Source organism: Kogia breviceps, chromosome 18 (assembly GCF_026419965.1).
Source record: "Kogia breviceps isolate mKogBre1 chromosome 18, mKogBre1 haplotype 1, whole genome shotgun sequence".
NCBI classification, from domain to species: Eukaryota; Metazoa; Chordata; class Mammalia; order Artiodactyla; family Physeteridae; genus Kogia; species Kogia breviceps.
The window spans coordinates 553807-576512 of record NC_081327.1 but is presented as its reverse complement, the minus strand read 5'-3'; the positions used below and the strand labels follow the sequence as shown (position 1 = coordinate 576512).

At 45.8% G+C, this 22706-nt stretch overlaps 3 long non-coding RNA genes across 4 annotated transcripts in view; all 3 read left to right on the top strand.

Annotated features, from left to right (window-relative positions):
- The window catches only part of LOC136793089 (uncharacterized), a 32090-nt gene extending 26032 nt beyond the window's left edge, over positions 1-6058 (top strand). Inside the window, exons 3-5 of the long non-coding RNA XR_010837880.1 lie at positions 5175-5323; positions 5607-5745; positions 5993-6058. This is a non-coding gene — a long non-coding RNA (uncharacterized lncRNA). The remainder of the gene's footprint in view (positions 1-5174; positions 5324-5606; positions 5746-5992) is intronic.
- Positions 6059-6276: 218 nt separating this feature from the next.
- LOC136793087 (uncharacterized) lies at positions 6277-14896 on the top strand. The gene is made up of 3 exons (XR_010837877.1): positions 6277-6426; positions 10476-10691; positions 11753-14896. It is a non-coding gene; the product is annotated as an uncharacterized lncRNA (long non-coding RNA).
- Positions 14897-21387, top strand: LOC136793088 (uncharacterized). 2 transcript variants are annotated; one of them, XR_010837878.1, is made up of 2 exons: positions 14897-14931; positions 16403-21387. It is a non-coding gene; the product is annotated as an uncharacterized lncRNA (long non-coding RNA). The 2 variants fall into 2 exon arrangements; XR_010837879.1 differs by lacking the exon at positions 14897-14931 and adding an exon at positions 14933-15014.
- The last annotated feature ends 1319 nt before the right edge of the window (positions 21388-22706 follow it).

Here is a 22706-nt window from a genome sequence, read left to right as displayed (position 1 = left end):
TATCAGTTCTTGTGCCAGGATAGGAGTCTCATCTTAGTGGATGCTGTGCTCCAACTTAAAAAACTACCTCCTATTACAAAGATGAGAAGTTTGTGTTTCCTGTGGCTAAAACCAATAAGCAAACACAGATAGTCATCCTAATTACCAGGTAAAATTAGGACTCTGTGTGACAAATGGTACTGTCAACTCCTCTTACTTGATGACTAGGTATTGTTTATCTTGAATATACATACGCAGTGGGTTGTATCTGTTTGGATAAGTAGGGGAGTTAGGTTTTTTCTGTCTTTGCAGTTTCCTAGTGGATTGCCTGTGATGCACTAGTACTTTGCTTTAATGCTTATTCAGTAATAAAAGTGGTTTTCTCTCTCTACTACCATTGTGGAAAGGATTACCAGGTTGGGAGACATTTTTGTTTTTACTTCTCTAACAGTCATCATCAGGCACCTACCTGTCTGCAGGGATCAAACCTCATCACCCATCTCGTCAAGATCTAGTATACAGGGTATATGGGGGGAGGGTGACCAGTTAAACAGTATTAGAGACTCATTAAGACCCATCTTGAATGTGCCAAATTCTGATGAACCAATGACAGCAAATTATGAGAAACAAATAAGAATTTTAAAAGATAAATGGACCCCACATGTTAAGACATCTGTGAGACACAGCTGCTGAACCCTGTAAGGATATATTTTGGATTCTGATTGCAACTAATTTGACTTAAGAAACAAACACATTTTTGAGACAATTCAGCATTGATACAATTATTTATATTATTCTGATAACTATTGTTATGAAAAATCTATTCTGAAGAGATTATGCATTAAATGATACCATGTCTGGAATTAGTACAGTAGTTCCCCCTTATCTGCAGCAGATGCGTTCCAAGACCTCCAAGTAGATGCCTGAAACTACAGATAGTACCGAACCCCATATGTGCTATGTTTTTTCCTATACATACATACCTGTGATAAAGATTATAACAATAGCTGTAATAAAACTTAAGTGAATGTGGTGTCTCTCTCTCTCAAAATAGCTTATTGTACTGTATTCGCCCTTTTTGTGATGATGTGAGATGATACAATGCCTGTGTGGATTCACTGGACAAAGGGATGATTCATGCTGTGGGTGGGTCGAAGAGGGCAATGAGAGATTGCAGCATACAGAAAGGCACACAATTTAAAACTCATGACTTGTTTATTTCTGGAGTTCTCCATTTCATATTTTCAGACCTTAGTTGACCTTGGGTCACTGAAACTCCAAAAAGCAAATCTGTGAATAAGGAAGAGACTGTAGTAAACTAATGCCCTGGTGTAAACGGGGATAGATGAAATAAGAATGGCCATGAAATGATTGAAGATGGGGATGGATTCATCTGGTTTCATAAGTCTCTTGTTTTTTCATAACAGTCTTTTTTTCATAATAAAAATATATATGTCCTTGTATCAGTAGTTTTACATGCTGAGAAGGATAAATTTTAAAAGGCAGGAGGAAACTTGGTTTCAGGGTTGTAAGCATGCATCAGCAGATCAAAAGGTATATTTTATGTATGTGTGGTTTAAACTGTTTTCAATGTATAGTATGTCATCTGCAAACACTGACAGTTTTACTTTTTCCTTTCCATTTGGATTCCTTTTATTTCATTTTCTTCTCTGATTGCTGTGGCAAGAACTTCCAATACTATGTTAAACAAAAGTGACAAGAATGGGCATCTTTGTCTTGTTCCTCATATTAGAGGTAATGCTTTTAGTTTTTCACCATTGAGTATGGTGTTATCTGTGGGCTTATATATGGCCTATATTATGTTGAGTTATGTTCCCTTTATGCCCACTTTCTGGAGAGTTTTTATCATTAATGGATGTCAAATTTTGCCAAAAGCTTTCTGTGCATCTATTAAAATGAAATGTTTTTATTCTTTAATTGTTAACGTGGTGTATCACATTGATTTGTGGATATTGAAAAATCCTTCCATCCCTGGGATAAATTCCATTTGATCATGGTGTATGGTCCTTTTGATGTATTGTTGGATTCAATTTGCTAATATTTTGTTGAGGATTTTTTTTTTTTTTTTTTTTTTTTTGCAGTACACGGGCCTCTCACTGCTGTGGCCTCTCCTGTTGCGGAGCACAGGCTCCGGACGCGCAGGCTCAGCGGCCATGGCTCACGGGCCCAGCCGCTCCGTGGCATGTGGGATCTTCCCGGACCGGGGCACAAACCCGTGTCCCCTGCATCGGCAGGCGGACTCTCAACCACTGCGCCACCAGGGAAGCCCTTGTTGAGGATTTTTGCATCTATGTTCATTAGTGATATTGACCTGTAATTTTCCTTTTTTGTGATACCTTTGGTTTTGCTAGCAGGGTGATGCTTGCCTGGTAGAATGAGTTTGGATAATAACAAATACTAATATAACACCTCCCCCCACTTCTGACTTAAAGAAGATATTTTTCTTTAAACTGATACATAGGAACCATATTTTCTGCCTTCACTGTCCAAGATTTCATTAAGAAAATGGGATTCATGCTCCCAAGGAATTTGTGTGAGAATTAAATGAGAGCATATAAACAAAGCATGGCACATGGCAGATTCTCAAAAATTGTAGCTGTTAGTATGAACACTTCCGTACTTATTGCTATTCTTGTTTTATTTATTTATTTATTTTTTAATATATATTTTTGGCTGTGTTTGGTCTTTGTTGCTGCACACAGGCTTTCTCTAGTTGCGGCGAGCGGGGGCTACTCTTTGTTGCAGTGCGTGGGCTTCTCATTATGGTGGCTTCTCTTGTTGTGGAGCACAGGCTCTAGGCATGCAGGCTTCAGTAGTTGTAGCATGCAGGCTCAGTAGTTGTGGCACATGGGCTTAGTTGCTCTGCAGCATTTGGGATCTTCCTGGACCAGGGCTTGAACCCATGTCCCCTGAATTGGCAGGCTGATTCTTAACCACTGCACCACCAAGGAAGTCCTATTGCTATTCTTATTAGCCCCAAGTAGAGCCTGGTTACAGAAGCTGGAAAAGGTCAGAGCTGTGGAAAGGAAAGGGGTGACTTGGCATTCAGTGATGGGTGGGGAGATGCAGTTTCAGAAGAGAGTTGAAGTAAAGCCCTTGGAGTTTCAGATGCTGACGTCTTGGAGCCCTTGTTTTGCTACTGTGTGGAGGAGGCAGGCAGCCACGTGGTGTGCATTGTGAACCCCAATGTGGAAGGACTCATTACTTTCAGTGAGTCAGAGGCTCTGCTTCCTGCATGTAGCAGCAGCCTGGCTTCTCCCCAAAATGAGTGTGGACCCAGCTATGTACTGTGCCACAGAACAGTCTAGAAAGCACACAGGCTGTTCTTTCAGAATGTTTTGTTTGTCCCAGGAGATGTTTGTTCAGTTCTTCAGATTTTTGTTCAGTTCTTCAGATGTTTGTTCAGTGAAGATGTATGAAGCCGTGAAGAGTATCACAAAGATATTAATGAGCCTTGTCTTTCATCATATTCTTTTTGGGAAGAGCAGCAATGAAGCTCTTAAGTCCCCACGAAATCCAATCTTTTTAAAAGATGCCATTCCTGAGACCTCCAGGCCGCACCCATCTCTGTGCTGTCTGAAAGTCAATTTATTCCTGTTATTTTTTTTTTTCTAGATTATTCTGTCTCCTGGTTTGGGTTTTAGTTCTTAGGATTGGGAGCTTCTGGAAGCTTGTCTTTCTGTGTTTTTTGTTTTTATTTGGGCTGTGCCAAAAGTCTTCTGGGATCTTAGTTCCCCTACCACAGATTGAATCCAGGCCACAGCAGTGAAAGTGTGAAAAGGCCAACTCTTAACCACTGGACCATCAGAGGATTCCCATTCTGTTGTTTTTATTTGAGCTGTAAACACAGTCAACTGATAACCCCACCCCTCCTGTGGGAGAGAAGGGCCTTCTGAGGATTCTTTCCAATATTCGATCCCAGGCATGGGTTTTGTCTTTTTACAGAAATTGTCCTGTCCTGTCAGCTTTATTTTGAAAGGGTACTTCAGATCTTTTTGGAACACGGTAAAATTTAGGACAAATGGAGAAACATTCATGTATTATTTCTTCTGAGTTTGATAGACATTATCATATTTCACCAAAGCCAACATTTCGTCCATTGTAGGAAGAACCACTATTTTATGTACCTCTAAAAAAGTACACTGCCCACTAAACCATGTCACACAGTCATTTAAAAAATCCTGATTTCAGAGAAGTGAAAAAGGATGTGTGTTTTAAAACTGACGAGGTGTGATGTACAAAACTGGGCAGGCAGAATGAACCAGGAGTCAGAGTTCAGACGAGCACAACTTTATTCCACCGGGGCTTTCACAACATGTCTGACACCCATCCCTGAACTGCTCATTGTCTGTCTGCACCTGCTTCGTGGCCCATCTACTTCCAATGTGCCAGTTGGTGCAGTGTTAAGTCCAGTTGTTTGAGCCAGAAATCTGAGTATAGACGGGACTCCTTCCTTGCCGTCCCTCCTACAGCTAACTCCCGGTACTTGATTCTGCCACTTGAATATCTGTACTGCCTCTTCCCAATGGCCCAGCCTCACAACCATTGCCCTGGCATAGGACTCAACTTTTTCTTACAGGAATGTCCCAGGAGTTTCCCAGCAGGACCCTCTACATCCAGGCTCACCACCTCCAACTGAATCACTGCATGGCCAACCACTGAAACGTATCCCTGTCTAGCGAGTGCCCATCTGTGCTCTTAACTGTCCTGGAAAGATGTCCATGAAATCGGGAGTCCACTGAATTTATTTCAATCCATGGCATCAATGAATGCCCCAGACTCTTTTGCACATTCCGGCCTTGTCTGGCAGCTTTGTCACTATCTTCTGCACAGGAGCACACAGTTGAGAAGCAGACACTCTTTGGCCCTTTCACCAGATCTGCAGGTGTTGCCCATCCTGTCTATTCAGATGTTTATGTATTTTGAGTGTAGTTGATGCTTTTCTAGTTCTATGTCTTATGTGAGTAAATATTCTTTATCCCATGTGTATTCAGCAAATGTTTTTCTCTGCCAGTTTCAAGGTTTTCTTTTTTTTATTTTTGTATTCATTACCTCCATTTTTTTTGTGGCTGCACTTTTGGCTTTCAGATTAAGGTATGTCAGTGAGGAGAACTGTTCATTTAATAAAGTACATGTCGTTGCTTTTTGTTTCCTCTTGTGTGAGGGCTCTTCAGGGTATGTGTTGAAAATCACAGCTTGTGACTGACGTGACCAGACACATGGCCGTGTCGATTTTCTTTGGGAAAATGTAGAGCTGCATCCACATGGAGGGTAGCTAAGTTTCCTGTGGACCTGCTGGGAGGTGCTGGCCTGGTAGGGAAAGGTGAGGAAATGAGGGGAAGATGTTTCCTGACGGGGGCTGCTGATTGGGGGTACTGGGGGCAGGGAGGTCCGTCTCAGAGGTCCCAGCAGAGGAATAAATGAGGGAGGAAAATTGTGAATTTTAGTCAGTCTTGTGTGGGGTGGGGAAGGAGTCTGGTGTACTCTTTTAGGGTCATGAGGTTCCATATTCTAGGTCTTTTTATTTTGTTAGCATGACCGTCCTGCCAAGTCCCTGGCAGCATTGTCTTCAGCTAACACACCAGGGACGTGTGTGTTCTTCCTAGGGGCTCTCGACTCTTCCCCACAGACCGATGGATTTATTTCTGGGATCACCTTTCAATTCCATGCATCTCAGTATATATCCTCATGCCAGTTTCACCGTGTTTCACTTCCCAGGGGCTGTGTTCAGAACACTTGAAAGTGGTAGGTCTGAGCCTTCAGTCTTGAGTTTTTTGTTTGTTTGTTTTTTAATAACTTTGGTAGAGCTGTGGGGTCTGTTAACATTCCATATTTCGGGGTGTTCTTTTCTGCTCCCCTGTGCTGATATGTACACCCCCCTCCCCTTTGCTGAGGCACACATGTACTGAAGACCTCTTGATTCCTTTAAGGTGTAGACAGCATGAGTGGAGCTTCCGAGCAAAACATCGTTTTTGTTTTTGTTTGTATACAGGTTTTCAAAGCAACTGCATGAATGCTTGGAGGCCTACCAGGTGGTCTGCAGGTGTTGGCCTATTTTTTTTTTTTTTTTTTTTTTTTTTTTTGCTGTATGCGGGCCTCTCACTGTCGTGGCCTCTCCCGCTGCGGAGCACAGGCTCCGGACGCGCAGGCCCAGCGGCCATGGCTCACGGGCCCAGTCGCTCCGCGGCATGTGGGATCTTCCCGGACCAGGGCACGAACCCGCGTCTCCTGCATCGGCAGGCGGACTCTCAACCACTGCGCCACCAGGGAAGCCCGTGTTGGCCTATTTTGGCTTTGGCCCATGGTGCCCAATGGTGTCTCCAAGGGCCATTATCTGCATTTCATCAGCAAGAAAGGAGAGTTGCTGTTGTTCCTCATCCTCCAGTGATGGGTATCGTCATTTCGGGAGGTTAGCAGGACTGAGAGGTATGTAATGCTGTCTTGTGGTTATAATTTTGCATTCCTCATAAATACAATCTGGATATTTCTGTCCACTTATGTATTATCTGTATATTTTTGTAGGCCAAGTGTCTCTTCAGATCTTGACTTACCTTGAATGGAGCTTTTGTTTTCAAGTTCTTTGTCTACTCTGAGGAAAAATTCTTTATCTGATCTGTGTTTGGCAAATATGTTTTTTCTTCCAGTTTGTGGCTTGTTTTTTGGCTTTTGGCATAAGGTATTTCAGCATGGAGAAATTTTCATTTAAAAAAGTAACTGTTGTTACTTTTTGTTTCCTCTTGTGTGAGGGCTCTTCATAATGTGTGTTGAAAATCACAGCTCGTGATGGACGTGACGAGACCCATGGCCATGTCGATATTCTTCTCTGTGATCCTCTGTAATTTTTTATGGTTTCATATATTTTCAATTTGCCTGCAGACAATTTGGAGTGACTTTTAGTGTGAGTCATAAAGTCTGTGCCTACATTCATTTTGTGGCATGTGGTTCCTAACTGTCCTATGATTAGGGTTCCAGTAGTCCTGGGATATTGGCCTCCATCCCTGGGAACTTCGAGAGTGTGGTGCATTGAGCGAGACTTCCTGCAAAAAATTCAGCCTCCACTGTAGTGGGAGTGGGTGCCCCCTGCATTTTCCCAGTTGGCCAGTGGAGGGAGACAAACCAGCCTCTCTCACCAGTGCGGGATCTTCCTCTTCTGCCCACAGGCTTGGCCTTGAGCACAGCTCACAGGCGTTAGGTCTCTCCAGGACAGGCCAGGGCTTTGGCTTTGGGAAAATGCAGAGCTGCATCCACATGGAGGGTAGCTAGGTTTCCTCTAGACCTGCTGGGACGTCTGGCCTGGTAGGGAAAGGTGAGGAAATGGCAGGGTGAGGGGATGTTTCCTGACAGGCTGCTGGTTGGGGTTACCGGGGGGCAGGGAGGTCTGTCTCAGAGGCCCCAGCAGAGGAAAAATGGGGAGGAATATTGTGACTTTTAGTCTTGTGTGGGGTGGGGAAGGAGTCTGGTGTCCTCTGTTAGGGTCATTATGTCCCATATTCTAGGTTTTTTGTTGTTGTTGTTAGGGTGACTGTCCTTTCACTGCTCTAGGTCCCTGGCAGCTCTTGTCTTCAGCTAACATACCAGAGATGTGTGTGTTCTTGACGGGGTCTCTCGACTATTCTTTACAGACTGATGGGTTTATTTCTGGGAGATCCTTTGAATTCCATTCATCTCAATATACATACTTATGCCAGTTTCACCATGTTTCATTTCTTGGGGTTCTGTTCAGAACATTTGAAAAGTGAGAGGTCTGAGCCTTCTATCTTGAGATTTTTTTTGTGTGTGTGTGTGTGGTACACGGGCCTCTCACTGTTGTGGCCTCTCCCGTTGCAGAGCACAGGCTCCAGACACGCAGGCTCAGCAGCCATGGCTCACGGGCCCAGCCGCTCTGTGGCATGTGGGATCTTCCCGGACCGGGGCACGAACCCATGTCTCCTGCATTGGCAGGCGGACTCTCAACCACTGCGCCACCAGGGAAGCCTGAGGTTTTTCTTTTTTAAATAATTATGTTAAGCTGTGGGGTCCATTGACATTCCATATTTCGGGGTGTTCTGTTCTGCTCCCCTTTGCTGAGGCACGCATGTATTGAAGACCTCTTGATTCCTTTAAGGTGTAGACAGTATGAGTGGAGCTTCTGTGCAAAACATTGTTTTTGTTTTGGTTTTGTTACAGGTTTTCAAATCAATAGTGTGATGCTGGGAGACCTGCCTGGTGGTGTGCAGGTGTTAGACTATCTTGGCTTTGGCAAATGGTACCCAATGGTGTCTCTGTGGGCTGTTGTATGGGTTTCATCAGCAAGAAAGGAGAGTTGCTGTTGTCCCCCATCCTGCAGTGATGGGTATCGTCATTTTGGGAAGAGGTTAGCAGGACTCAGAGGTGTGTAGTGCTGTCTTGTGGTTGTAATTTTGCATTCCTCATAAGGTCCGATCTGGATCATATTTCTATCCACTTATGTATTATCTGTATATCTTTATAGGCCTGGTGTCTCTTCAGATCTTGACTTATCTTGAATGGAGCTGTGTTTTCTAGTTCTTTGTCTACTCTGAGGAAAAATTCTTTATCCGATCTGTGTTTGGCAAATATGTTTTTTCTTCCAGTTTGTGGCTTACCTTATGCCGAAAGCCAGAAGACATTTCAGCATGGAAAAACTTTCATTTAATAAAGTAATTGTTGTTACTTTTTGTTTCCTTTTGTGTGAGGGCTCTTCATGATGTGTGTTGAAAATCACAGCTCATGATGGATGTGACGAGACCCATGGCCATGTTGATATTCTTCTCTGGGATCCTCTATAATTTTTTATGGTTTTGCATATTTTCAATTTGCCTGCAGACAATTTGTAGTGACTTTTAGTGTGAGTCGTAAAGTCTGTGCCTACATTCGTTTCGTGGCGTGTGGTTCCTAATTGTCCTATAATTAGGGTTCCAGAAGTCCTGGGATATTGGCCTCCATCCCTTGGAATTTGCAGAGTGTAGTGCATTGAGCGGGACTGCCTGCAGAAAACTCAGCCCTCACTGAAGTGGGAGTGGGTGTTGCCTGCATTTTCCCAGTTGGCCAGAGGAGGGAGACAAACCAGCCTCTCTCACCAATGTGGTACCTGCCTCTTGTGCCCGGGGCTTGGCCCTGTGCAGAGCTGACAAGCGTTAGGTCTCTCCAGGACAGGCCAGGGCTTTGGCTTCGGGAAAATGCAGAGCTGCAATCCACATGGAGGATAGCTAGGTGTCCTCTGGACCTGCTGGGAGGTGCTGGCCTGGTAGGGAAAGGTGAGGAAATGGGGTGGGGGGATACTGGGGGCAGGGAGGTCTGTCTCAGAGGCCCCAACAGAGGAAAAATGGAGGAGGAGTCTTGTGTGGGGAAGGAGTCTGGTGTCCTCTTTTAGGGTCATGATGTTCCATATTCTAGGGGTTTTTTGTTGTTGTTGTTAGCGTGACTGTCTTTTCACTGCTTTAGGTCCCTGGTAGCTTTGTCTTTGGCTAACACACCAGAGACATGAGTCTTCTTCCTGGGGTCTCTTGACTCTTTCTCACAGACTGATGTGTTTACTTCTTGGATTTCCTTTCAGTTCTATTCATCTCAGTATATATCCTCATGTCAGTTTCACCATGTTTCATTTCCTGGGGTTGTGTTCAGAACATTTGAAAGTGGGAGGTGTGAGCCTTCAAATTTTCAGGTTTTTTAAAATAATTGTGTTAGAGCTGTGGGGTCACTGAAATTCCATATTTTGGTGTGTCCTTTTCTGTTCCCCTTCACTGAGATGTACACCCCGCTCCCCTTTGCTGAGGCACACATGTATTGAAGATCTCTTGATTCCTTTAAGGTGTAGACAGTATGAGGGCAGCCATGGGTCTGGTCACATAGCTCATGAAGCAGGATTTGGAAAAAAAAAAGCCCTCATACAAGAGGAAACAAACAGCAGTAACACCTGATACATGTGTTATTCTCTGTGAATTACCCTCCTCCCTAAGCAAAAAGAGAAGCCACACACTGAGAAATATATATTTCCCAAACATATATCAGATAAAAAAAGTTTACTCAGTTTGTGAAAAGAATGAGAAACCAAACAGCTATATTCACAATGGGTAAAGATCTGAACAGACACTGGGCCTGAGATGATCTAGAGATAATAAAGAAGTGCAGACAAAAATATGACTTGGGAGAGGAGTCAAGATTTCAGACTAGGTTGATGCAGAATTCGCATCTCTGCACAACTAGGGCACCTACCAGGCACCGGTGGGGGACCTCGGACACATAAAAGGATGGGAGGAACCCCCAGTGACCGGGTAGGATGTGGGGCATGGCAGGGGAGTGAGGGGTAAGGAGAAGAGGAGGTGGGAATGTACTGGCAACCTTGAGGGGTGGCTGGGAGAGAAAGTATCCTATGCCCAATGGGGGAAATTAGGGGACCATTGGGAGGGCAGAGGATCAAAAGGGAGCATGGGGCTTCCCTGGTGGTGGAGTGGTTGAGAATCTGCCTGCCAATGCAGGGGACATGGGTTCGAGCCTTGGTCTCAGAAGGTCCCACATGCTGCGGAGCACCTAGGCCCGTGAGCCACACTACTGAGCCTGTGTGTCTGGAGCTTCTGCTCCACAACGAGAGGCCGCAACAGTGAGAGGCCCGCGCACTGCGATGAAGAGTGGCCCCTGCTCGCTGCAACTAGAGAAAGCCCTCGCACAGAAACGAAGACCCAACACGGCCAAAAGTAAGTAAATAAATAAATTTTTTTTAAAAAGGAAGCATGGCCAGGTTTCCCCTGCCCTCTTGGGCCCCTGGGAGCCTGCTGAGTTCTTGGTCCTGATCCTGTACTCACGGAGGCCCCCTCCAGCCACGCAGGTCCTAAGGGATTGGGAGGGAGGGAAGGGGGAGCAAAAGTAAATGCTGGACCTACAGAACTGGCACCCCTGAGGGGTGGTTGGGGGAGGGGAGGAGTTCCTACACCCACGGTTGGGGTCCAGGAGGAATGGGGGGGATATGGGGGTTGCAGAGGAATGGAAGGGAACACAGGCAGTGATTTCCCTGTCCACTTAGGCACCAGGGAGCCTGTTGGGCTCCCAGGCCTAATCCTCTGCCCTTGGAGCCTCCCTACTGCCCACAGACCCAAGCCCCACCCCTATACCCCCAGGGGCCTACCTCTATACTCCGAGACCCCCTCCAACACACTGGGCCTAAACCCCACCCACACACCCTCACTGAGGGCCTTACCTCCAAACTCCAGAAGTCCACACTCCATAGGCAGCCCTTCAGATATGCTGCCTCTCCACTTACCAGCAGGTCCTAAGCAGAGGCCCCACCCCACGCTTGAATGTCGCCCTGCCTTGACTCTGCCCCCAAGGCCTTTTCTGGCTGCCTGGGTCCTGTGCCTAGGCTCCGCCTCACACTCAAATGTCACCCCACCCACCCACCTAGGTCCTGCGCCACCCTAAACCCTGCCCCTGCCTGAGCTCCACCTCTGCCCACACTCCACACTGCCCCCCCAACCCCGTAGCCAAGGTGTTTTGTTTTATTTTTTTCCTTTTAGATTGGGGTTCTGTTTTACCTTGTTGATTCACTGACGATCCCTTTATATATATTTTTTCTAATCTTATTTTTTATACTTTGTTATTCTGCTGCTTTGGGCTTTTTTTCTGTTGTGGTTTTGTTTTACCTTATTGTTGTTTCAATTATATTATTATTTTTCGCAATATATTTTTATCTAATTTTATTTTGCTTTTAATTTTTTGTGATTGTATTTTTGTTTTTTTTGCTTCACCACGTGGCTTACAGGATTTTTGTTCCCAGGCCAGAAGTCAGACCCAAGCTCCTGTGGTGGGAGCTCCAACTCCAAACCACTGGACTAACAGAGAACCTCAGACCCCAGGGAATATTAATCAGAGTGAGGCCTCCTGGAGGTCCTTATCTTGGCACCAAGACCCGGCTCTATCCAACTGCCTGCAAACTCCAGTGCTGGACGCCTCAGGCCAAACAACCAGTAAGACAGGAATACAGCCCCACCCATCAAAAAACAAAAACAAAAAAAAATGTGGCAGACGAAAGAGCAAGGTAAAAACCTACAATACCAAATAAATGAAGACAGAATAGGCAGCCTACCTGAAAAAGAATTCAGAGTACTGACAGTAAAGATGATCCAAAATCTCAGAAACAGAATGGAGAAAATACAAGAAACATTTAACAAGGATCTAGAAGAACTAAAGAGCAAACAAACAGTGAAGATAACACAATAACTGAAATTTTAAATACTCTAGAATGAATCAATAGTAGTATAACTGAGGCAGAAGAACGGATAAGTGACCTGGAAGATAAGATAGTGGAAATAACTGCCTCAGAGCAGAATAAAGAAAAAAGAATGAAAAGATTGAGGACAGTCTCAGAGACCACTGGGACAACATTAAACTCACCAACATTCGAATTATAGTGGTCCCAGAAGAGGAAGAGAAAAAGAAAGGGTCTGAGGAAGTACCTGAAGAGATTATAGTTGATAACTTCCCTAACGTGGAAAAGAAAATAGTCATTCAAGTCCATACAAAGAAAAAATATTAAAAGCAGCAAGGGAAAAGCAACAAATAACATGCAAGGGAATCCCCATAAGGTTAATAGCTAATCTTCCAGCAGAAACTCTGCAAGCCAAAAGGGAGTGGCAGGACATATTTTAAATGATGAAAGGGAAAAACCTGTAACTAAGATTACTCTACCCAGCAAGCATCTCATTCAGACTCCATGGAGAAATCAAAAGCTTTACAGACAAGCAAAAGCCATGAGAATTCAACATCACCAAACCAGCTTCACAACAAATGCTAAGGGAACTTCTCTAAGCGGGAAATACAAGAGAAGAAAAAGACCCACAAAAACAAACTCAAATCAATTAAGAAAATGGTAATAGGAACATACATATCAGTAATTACCTTGAATATAAATGGATTTAAATGCTCCAACCAAAAGACACAGACTAGCTGAATGTATACAAAAATAAGACCCTTATATATGCTGTCTATAAGAAACCCACTTCAGACCTAGGGATACATACAGACAAAGTGAGAGGATGGAAAAATATTCCATGCAAACGGAAATCACAAGAAAGCTGGAGTAGCAGTGTAGGGCCTCAACTATACTCACACCCCTACTTCCCTATCGATACCCAAAAACTTTTTGGGCTTTCTGGCTGGCAGGTGTAGATAAGATACTGGAATGTCCCTCTGGGCAGAAACCGTTCCGAGAAAAAGGCCTGGAAAACAGGACATGTCTGAGACATGCCCTAACCGCGAACAAACAAGTACGGCGGGGGCAAGATTGCCTAAGCCAATGAGTTTAAAGGTCGCCTCAGCCAATGAGTTTAAAGGTCGCCCCGTTTACCCAATCATTGTGAAACTCCAAATATACCCGCCCTATAAGTGAGTAAACCTATAAAATGTGTGTGATTCCGCTTTTACGGGTTCCTCTTCGACCTCCTGCATGAGGACCAAGGAACCCCGGTGCACCGGCTCCTAATAAACCTCTTGCGTGTTGCAACGACTCTCGACTCTTGGCGGTTCTTGGGCGAGCTGGGATCCCTCGGAGACCGTTCAGGTCTAACATTTGGGGGCTCGTCCGGGATCCCCACTCGCCCCCGGGTCACAAGAACATCGGGAGTCGGAGGTATCAGGTAGGCCTAATTGTTTGTCTGTTTGTCTTCTGTCCTCTGTAAGCCGCCATCAGAAAGAAGCTGTGCGAACCGGCTCGCTATGAAATCTGTATTGGACTCCTGGCTAGGCAGACGTGCCAATAGCTGGTGTCCACGGACCCTGGGGGACGCCCTGGTGGTCCATCTGGAAGGAGAGACAAATTTTGTCTCCCTTTCACCCAGTCCTGGCAGGATATACAAACTGCCATCTGAATCTGAGTTGGTTTCAGTTTTAAAACGAGCTCGCGGCGGCAATATTAATGTGTGTCTTCTGAAATTTTATTGTTCTCCTGTGCTCTTTCTCCTGATGGACGATAATGGGACAAACTATGACGACTCCTCTCTCTCTCTCACCCTAAGTCACTGGACCGAAGTTAGGGCTAGGGCCCACAACCTTTCGGTAGAAGTAAGGAAAGGGAGATGGCAAACGCTGTGTACCTCTGAGTGGCCTACATTTCAGACAGGGTGGCCACCCGAGGGATCCTTTCTGTTAGATCAGGTCAGGCTAGTCAAGTCTAGGGTCTTTAACACAGGACCCCACGGACACCCAGACCAGATACCATATATCCTGGCCTGGGAAGATCTGGTTCTCTCCCCGCCTCCGTGGGTCCGGCCCTTTGTTCCCTCAACAGGCATGTCTGCATGCGCACCAGCACGGTCGGAAGTACTGGCCCTGAAAAAAGCGCCAGACGCCGAGAAGTCATCTGCAGTCCCGGACCCACCAAAGGCGATATATCCAGACTTGCAGTCCGATCTGCTTCTCCTCGATCCCCCACCACCACCTTACCCTCCAGCCCTAGACCCCATACCGCCTCCCGATCCCTCAGCTCCACAACCCTCTGCACCAATAGGGCCACCTGTTGTGACGGGGGGTGGGGGGGGGGTCCCTCGGCGGGCACCAGAAGCCGGAGGGCTATTTCCCCGGATTCTACCGCTCTACCCCTTAGAGAATATGGCCCCCCCGATAACCACGGGAATAGGCCCCTCCAATACTGGCCCTTTTTCTCTGCAGATCTTTATAACTGGAAGATGCATAACCCTACTTTCTCTGAAAATCCACAGGCTCTCACTGCTTTAATAGAGTCTCTTGTCTTCTCCCACCAACCCACCTGGGACGATTGTCAACAGCTCCTCCAGACTCTCCTCACAACTGAGGAAAGGCAACGGGTTCTCTTGGAGGCTAGAAAGAATGTGTTAGGCGCCAATGGGCAACCTACCCAGTTGCCTAACGAGATTGATGCTGGTTTTCCACTCGTCAGGCCGAATTGGGACTTCAATACCCCAGAAGGTAAGGAGCACCTGAAGATGTATCGCCAGGCTCTGGTGGCGGGTCTCCATGGAGCGGCCAGGCGCCCCACGAATTTGGCCAAGGTAAGAGAGGTAACTCAGGAGCCCCAGGAGTCGCCAACCGTGTTCCTAGAACGCTTAATGGAGGTTTTTAGACGGTTCACCCCTTATGATCCAACTTCTGAGGAACATAAGGCCACCATAGCAATGGCCTTTATTGACCAGGCGGCCCCTGACATTAGAAAGAAGTTACAAAGGCTGGATGGCCTACAAGGTTACTCACTTCAGGACTTAGTAAAAGAGGCAGATAAAGTATATAATAAGAGGGAAACAGAAGAGGAAAGGGAAGAAAGAAAGCAGAAGGAGCAAGAGGCCCATGAATTAAGGCGGGACAAGCGGCAAGAGAGAAATTTGAGTAAGATACTGGCCACTGTAGTCAGAGGAGGAAATATTATAGACAGGAATAGACAGGAAGGGCGGACAATGGATAAAAGGCGACCATTAGACAAGGATCAATGTGCTTACTGTAAAGAAAAAGGTCACTGGGTAAGAGAATGCCCGAAAAGGAAGAACGGGGGAAAACCAACCAGAGACAAAATTTTAACCCTGGAAGAGGAAGATTAGGGAAGTCAGGGCTCGGACCCTCTCCCCGAACCCAGGGTAACTCTTAAAGTGGAGGGAGAACCCGTCCAGTTCTTGGTAGACACTGGAGCTCAGCACTCAGTCCTCCTCCACCCAAAAGGCCCCCTCTCAACTAAAAGGTCATAAGTCCAGGGGGCTACAGGAAATAAGCAGTACTCATGGACCACACGAAGGACAGTAGACCTTGGGGTAAGACAAGTAACCCACTCATTCTTGGTCATACCTGAGTGCCCATACCCTCTGCTAGGCAGGGACTTACTCTCTAAGGTGGGGGCCCAAATCCACTTTCAACCAGAAGGGCCCACCATAACTGACAACCAAGGGAGATTACTCCAAATTTTGACTATGAAGCTGGAAGATGAACATAGGTTATATGAAGTGCCCTCGCCTCCACAAGTTGATATGCAGGATTGGGTGACCAGGTTTCCACAGGCTTGGGCAGAAACTGCCGGTATGGGAATGGCAAAATATCGCCCCCCCGTGGTGGTAGAACTCAAAGCAACCGCCACCCCGGTGACAGTCCGCCAGTACCCTATGAGCAAAGAAGCCCGGGATGGCATTCGTCCTCACATACAAAGGTTGCTGGAATTAGGGATCCTGGTAAGGTGCCAATCTGCATGGAATACCCCTCTTTTACCAGTTAAAAAGCCAGGAACTAATGATTACTGGCCGGTACAAGACCTACGTGAGGTGAATAAGCGGGTAGCGGACCTCCACCCCACAGTGCCCAACCCCTACAATCTCTTAAGTACTCTTCCGCCTCAGCACACTTGGTACACTGTTTTGGATCTTAAAGATGCTTTCTTCTGCCTGAGACTCTCCTCTCTCAGCCAGCCCTACTTTGCATTCGAGTGGAAGGATCCAGCTTCTGGGATGTCAGGCCAGCTGACCTGGACTTGCCTGCCACAAGGATTCAAGAACTCCCCCACCATTTTCGACGAGGCTCTCCACCAGGATTTGGCATCTTATAGAGAATCCAATCCTCAGGTAACTCTACTTCAATATGTTGATGACATTCTTTTAGCTGCTGAGACCCAAGAAGACTGCATCAGGGGAACTGAGAGACTGTTAACAGAACTTGAGACATTGGGATATCGGGCTTCATCAAAGAAAGCACAAATATGTCAACGACAGGTCAGTTACCTGGGGTACTTGTTAAAAGGAGGACAGAGATGGCTCTCGGAAAGCAGGAAAGACACCGTTGCCCAGATACCGGCCCCCAAGAGTCCCAAACAGGTTAGGGAATTTTGGGGGACGGCCGGATTCTGTAGGCTATGGATTCCAGGGTTTGCTGAATTAGCAGCCCCTTTGTATCCCCTGACCAAGAACGGCATCCCTTTCGCTTGGGGTGATAAAGAACAACGGCCTTTTGACCAAATTAAACGAGCCCTACTATCAGCCCCGGCTTTGGGGCTACCAGATGTAACTAAGCCTTTCCATCTGTACGTGGCCGAGAATAAAGGTATCGCAAAGGGAGTACTAACTCAGAAACTGGGCCCCTGGAATCGCCCGGTTGCGTACCTATCAAAGAAATTGGATCCTGTGGCAGCAGGATGGCCCGCCTGCTTAAAAATAATCGCCGCCGTGGCCGCTTTGGTCAGAGATGCTGACAAATTGACTTTGGGACAGAACTTAACGATAACAGCCCCCCATGCATTAGAAAGTGTGATTCGTCAGCCACCCGACAGGTGGCTAACAAATGCCAGAATGACTCATTACCAAGCCCTGCTGTTAAATTCAGACCGTATTAAGTTTACATCAGCCACAGGACTTAACCCGGCCACCTTGCTGCCTGACCCCGACCTGGAAGGCACCACCGTCATCCATGATTGTCAGGAAGTACTGGCTGCAGCACACGGTAGCAGGCCAGACTTGATGGATCAGCCTCTCCCTGATGCCAACATTACCTGGTTTACCAATGGAAGCAGTTTCCTAGAAGAAGGTAAGCGTCGGGCGGGAGCAGCTGTGGTAGATGGAAAAGAGGTCATTTGGGCAGCCGCATTACCGCAAGGGACATCGGCCCAGCGGGCTGAACTAATTGCCATGACCAGGGCATTGGAACTAGCAGAAAACAAAAAGGTAAACATCTATACGGACAGTAGGTACACATTTGCTACCGCCCACGTCCATGGGGCCATCTACCAACAAAGAGGGTTGCTAACCTCGGCGGGCAAAGAAATTAAAAACAAAGAAGAAATAGTGGCCCTGCTAGCTGCCCTCATGCTCCCCACTAAAGTCAGCATCATTCATTGCCCCGGGCACCAGAAGGACAATACCCTGGTGACAAGGGGCAACAACATGGCAGATAGGGTAGCACGAGAAGTGGCGCTAGGGCAAATCATACTAGAACTATCGGACAAGAGTCCTGGGGAACCAAATGACAGGGGAATAACCACCCCAGCCATAACCAAAGAAACATTGTCTCCTCAACAAGCAAAATCCATGCTACAACAGATTCACAGATGGACACACTTGGGAACCAAAAAGATGGTATCCCTACTACACAAGACAGGTTATGATACCCCTGGACTAACCAAATTACCTGAACAGATTGCACGGGAGTGCATTCCATGCCAACAGGTAAACTCCCAAAAAGGAAAACTTGAGAGCGGGAAAAGGCTCAGAGGAGACTGCCCAGGAGCCTATTGGGAGGTCGACTTCACTGAAATACGCCCTGGAAGGTATGGTAACAGGTATCTCCTAGTTTTCATAGATACCTTCTCAGGATGGATAGAAGCTTTCCCAGCGAAAAAGGAGACAGCTACTGTGGTAGCCAAGATCTTAGAAGAAATTTCCCCCCGGTTCGGGGCACCAAAGGTAATAGGGTCCGATAATGGTCCCGCCTTCGTCGCCCAGGTAAGTCAGGGTGTGGCCAAATACCTGGGGGCTGATTGAAAATTACATTGTGCCTATAGACCCCAGAGTTCAGGACAGGTAGAAAGAATGAATAGAACTCTAAAAGAGACCCTAACTAAATTGTCCACAGAGACTGGTGGTACAGATTGGACGGTGCTCCTTCCCTTAGCCCTGTTCCGGGCTAGAAATACCCCCTCCCGCTATCATCTCACTCCATTTAAAATACTATACGGGGCCCCACCTCCCCTTCTCACGCTAGGGGAAAAAATAAGTCCTGACTGCCAGAATAACACTGACTTATATGCTAGGCTGTTGGGACTCCAGTTGGTCCAAAAGGAGGTGTAATCCCAGCTGGCAGAGGCTTACCGACTGGGAACACCAGCAGAGGCTCATCCCTTCCAAGTCGGAGATTCCGTGTACGTCCGTCGGCACCGAACCCAGACACTAGAGCCTCAATGGAAAGGACCATACATCGTCCTGCTCACCACCCCCACGGCTATAAAGGTAGACGGCATCGCTGCTTGGATTCACGCCTCACACGTAAAAGCTGTGCCAGCGTCTGCATCATCATCGGAATGGCGGGCCCAAAAGACCAGCAACCCGCTCAACCTCAAGCTCCTGCGATCATCAGACTCATAACTCTGACTTTGTTACCCCTACTGGCTGTGAATAACTTTAGTCCTCACCTGCCCCAGTGCTTAACCTGGCAGGTAATTTCCCAAACTGGAGATATAATATGGTCTGTTAGCCATACCGCTGCCCCTTGGACCTGGTGGCCAGACCTCTTTCCCGATATTTGTAAATTGGCCCTGGGAACCCCCGGCTGGGATCTAGAAGGATATTACAATCAACAAACTGTCCCGACTCAACCTTCCCCGCTCGGGGGGGGACACCCAAAATTAATATGGGGGGCAGAGTCAGAGAAACATGCTCAGGGCCCTCTCCTTTTATATATGCCCCAGGTTCCATCGTCACCAATCCCTGAATTATCAATGCGGGGGGAAAGAACATTTCTATTGCAAAAGCTGGGGATATGAAACCACAGGGGACACCTACTGGAAGCCCACTTCTATCTGAGACTTTATCAAGGTAATGACCAACTACACCCATCAGAAAAATAGCCACTGGGCCAACGTGCCCGAATGTTCAAACTGGTGCCATCCCCTTAAAATTTCTTTTAGTGAACCTGGGAAAAAAAACAAAAATTGGGCAAATGGCCATTCATGGGGTATCAGGTTTTGCACACCTGATATTTTTTCATATGATGATGGGTTGCTAATGACCATCAAGTTAAAGATCAAAACCCCTACTCCCGTTCCTGTGGGCCCCAATCCTGAGATTGGGCACTCTCTGCTACCCTTGGCCCCACCCACAATGCTACCAGGGATAAGAAACCAGACTTCTGGACCAAGGAAAATAACAATCGAACCCAAAACCCCCCGGGACCGAATGCTCTCGTTGGTTCAGGCGGCTTTCGGGGTCCTAAATGCCACAAATCCAGAGGCTACCAAATCATGTTGGCTTTGCTATGCTGCTCCTCCCCCTTATTATGATGCTATAGGATATAGTTCTAATTTTAGTAATGCCAACTCTCCAGATCAATGTCGATGGAAACAAGAAGGAAATAGTAAATTGACCCTGTCTTCAGTATCAGGAAATGGTACATGTGTAGGAACACCCCCCCCCCCCCCCCGCCATCCCATCGACATCTCTGTACCAATTCAAGCCTCCCACAGGGCTCAGGATATCTCCTCCCTCCTCAGGATGGATGGTGGGCATGTAGCACAGGACTGACCCCTTACATTTCTCTAGAGGTCCTCAATGCTTCAACCGACTTTTGTGTGTTAGTCCAGCTGGTCCCCAGACTCATCTATCATTCAGATTCATCCTTTCTAGACGAATATGAAGGCAAAAGGAGATTTAAGAGAGAGCCCGTAACCCTCACCCTGGCTGTACTCCTAGGACTAGGAATGGCAGCTGGAGTAGAAACAGGTGCAACAGCCCTCATCCAACAACCTCACTACTATGTTAACTTAAGACAGGCTGTAGATATCGACCTCCAGGCGTTAGAGAGTTCCATAACTCAGTTAAAAGAATCACTCACCTCGCTCTCAGAAATGGTAATGCAGAACAGGAGGGGACTAGACCTGCTGTTCCTTAAGGAGGGTGGACTATGTGCCACACTAAAAGAAGAGTGCTGTTTTTATATTGATCATTCTGGGGCTATCACCAAAACTATGGACAGGCTTAGGGAGCACCTGGACAAAAGGCAACAGAAAGGGAAAATCAAAAAGGATGGTTCCAATCATGGTTTGATAAATCTCCCTGGCTTACTACTTTAATTTCCACCTTGTTAGGACCCCTCATTATTTGTTGTTGCTCTTAACTTTTGGACCATGCATTTTAAATCGCTTGATAGTCTTTATCAGACAGCGTGTCAGTACGGTACAGGTGTTAATGTTAAGACAACAATACCAAAGCCTACAAAAAGAAGCTGAAATTCCATGATTGAAATTAATTGCAAAAAGAAAAGGGGGGAATGTAGGGCCTCAACTATACTCACACCCCTACTTCCCTATTGATACCCAAAAACTTTTTGGGCTTTCTGGCTGGCAGGTGTAGATAAGATACTGGAATGTCCCTCTGGGCAGAAACCGTTCCGAGAAAAAGGCCTGGAAAACAGGACATGTCTGAGACATGCCCTAACCGCGAACAAACAAGTACGGCGGGGGCAAGATTGCCTAAGCCAATGAGTTTAAAGGTCGCCTCAGCCAATGAGTTTAAAGGTCGCCCCGTTTACCCAATCATTGTGAAACTCCAAATATACCCGCCCTATAAGTGAATAAACCTATAAAATGTGTGTGATTCCGCTTTTACGGGTTCCTCTTCGGCCTCCTGCGTGAGGACCAAGGAACCCCGGTGCACCAGCTCCTAATAAACCTCTTGCGTGTTGCAACGACTCTAGACTCTTGGCGGTTCTTGGGCGAGCTGGGATCCCTCGGAGACCGTTCAGGTCTAACAGCAGTACTCATAAAAGACATAATAGACTTTAAAATAAAGACTGTTACAAGAGATAAGGAAGGACACTACATAATGATCAAGGGATCAATCCAAGAAGAACATATAACAATTATAAATATTTATGCACCCAACATAGGAGCACCTCAATACATAAGACAAATGCTAATAGCCATAAAAGGAGAAATTGACAGTAACACAATAGTAGTGGGGGACTTTAACACCCCACTTACACCAATAGATCATCTAGACAGAAAATAAGGAAACACAAGCTTTAAATGACACAGTAGACAAGATAGACTTAATTGGTATTTTTAGTACATTCCACCCAAAAGCAGAAGAATACCCTTTCTTTTCAAGTGCACATGGAACGTTCTCCAGAATAGATCAAATCTTGGGTCACAAAACCTTGGAAAAAGTAAGAAAACTGAAATCGTATTAAGCAACGTTTCTGATCACAACACTATGAAATTAGAAATCAATTACAGGAAAAACAGCAAAAAAACACAAATACATGAAGGTTAAACAATGTGCTGTTAAATAATCAAGAGGATCACTGAAGAAATCAAAGAGGAAATTTAAAAGTACCTAGAAACAAATGACAACAAAAACGCAATGATCCAAAACCTATGGGATGCAGCAAAATCAGTTCTAAGAAGGAATTTCATAACAATTCAAGATTACCTCAAGAAACAAGAAAAATCTCAAACAATCTAACCTTACAGCTAAAGCAACTAGAAAAAGAATAACAAAAGAAATCCAACGTTAGTAGAAGGAAAGAAATCATAAAGATAAGAGCAAAAATAAATGGAAACAAAACAATAGCAAAGATCAATAAAACTAAAAGCTGGTTCTTTTAGAAGATAAACAGAATTGATAAAACTTTAGCCAGACTCATCAAGAAAAAAAGGGAGAGAGTTCAAATCAATAAAATTAGCAATGAAAAAGGAGAGATTACAACTGACACCACAAAAATACAAAAGATCATAAGAGACTACTATAAGCAACTCTATGCCAATAAAATGGACACCCTGGAAGACATGGACAACTTCTTGGAAAAGTACAACCCTCTGAGATTGAACCAGGAAGAATTAGAAAATATAAACAGACCATTCACAGGTAATGAAATGGAAGATTTTTAACTACAGTTTCAAAGAAACAAAAGTCCAGGATCAGATGGCTTCACAGGTGAATTCTATAAAACATTTAGAGAAGAGTTAACACCTATCCTTCTCAAAATCTTCCAAAAACTTGCAGAGG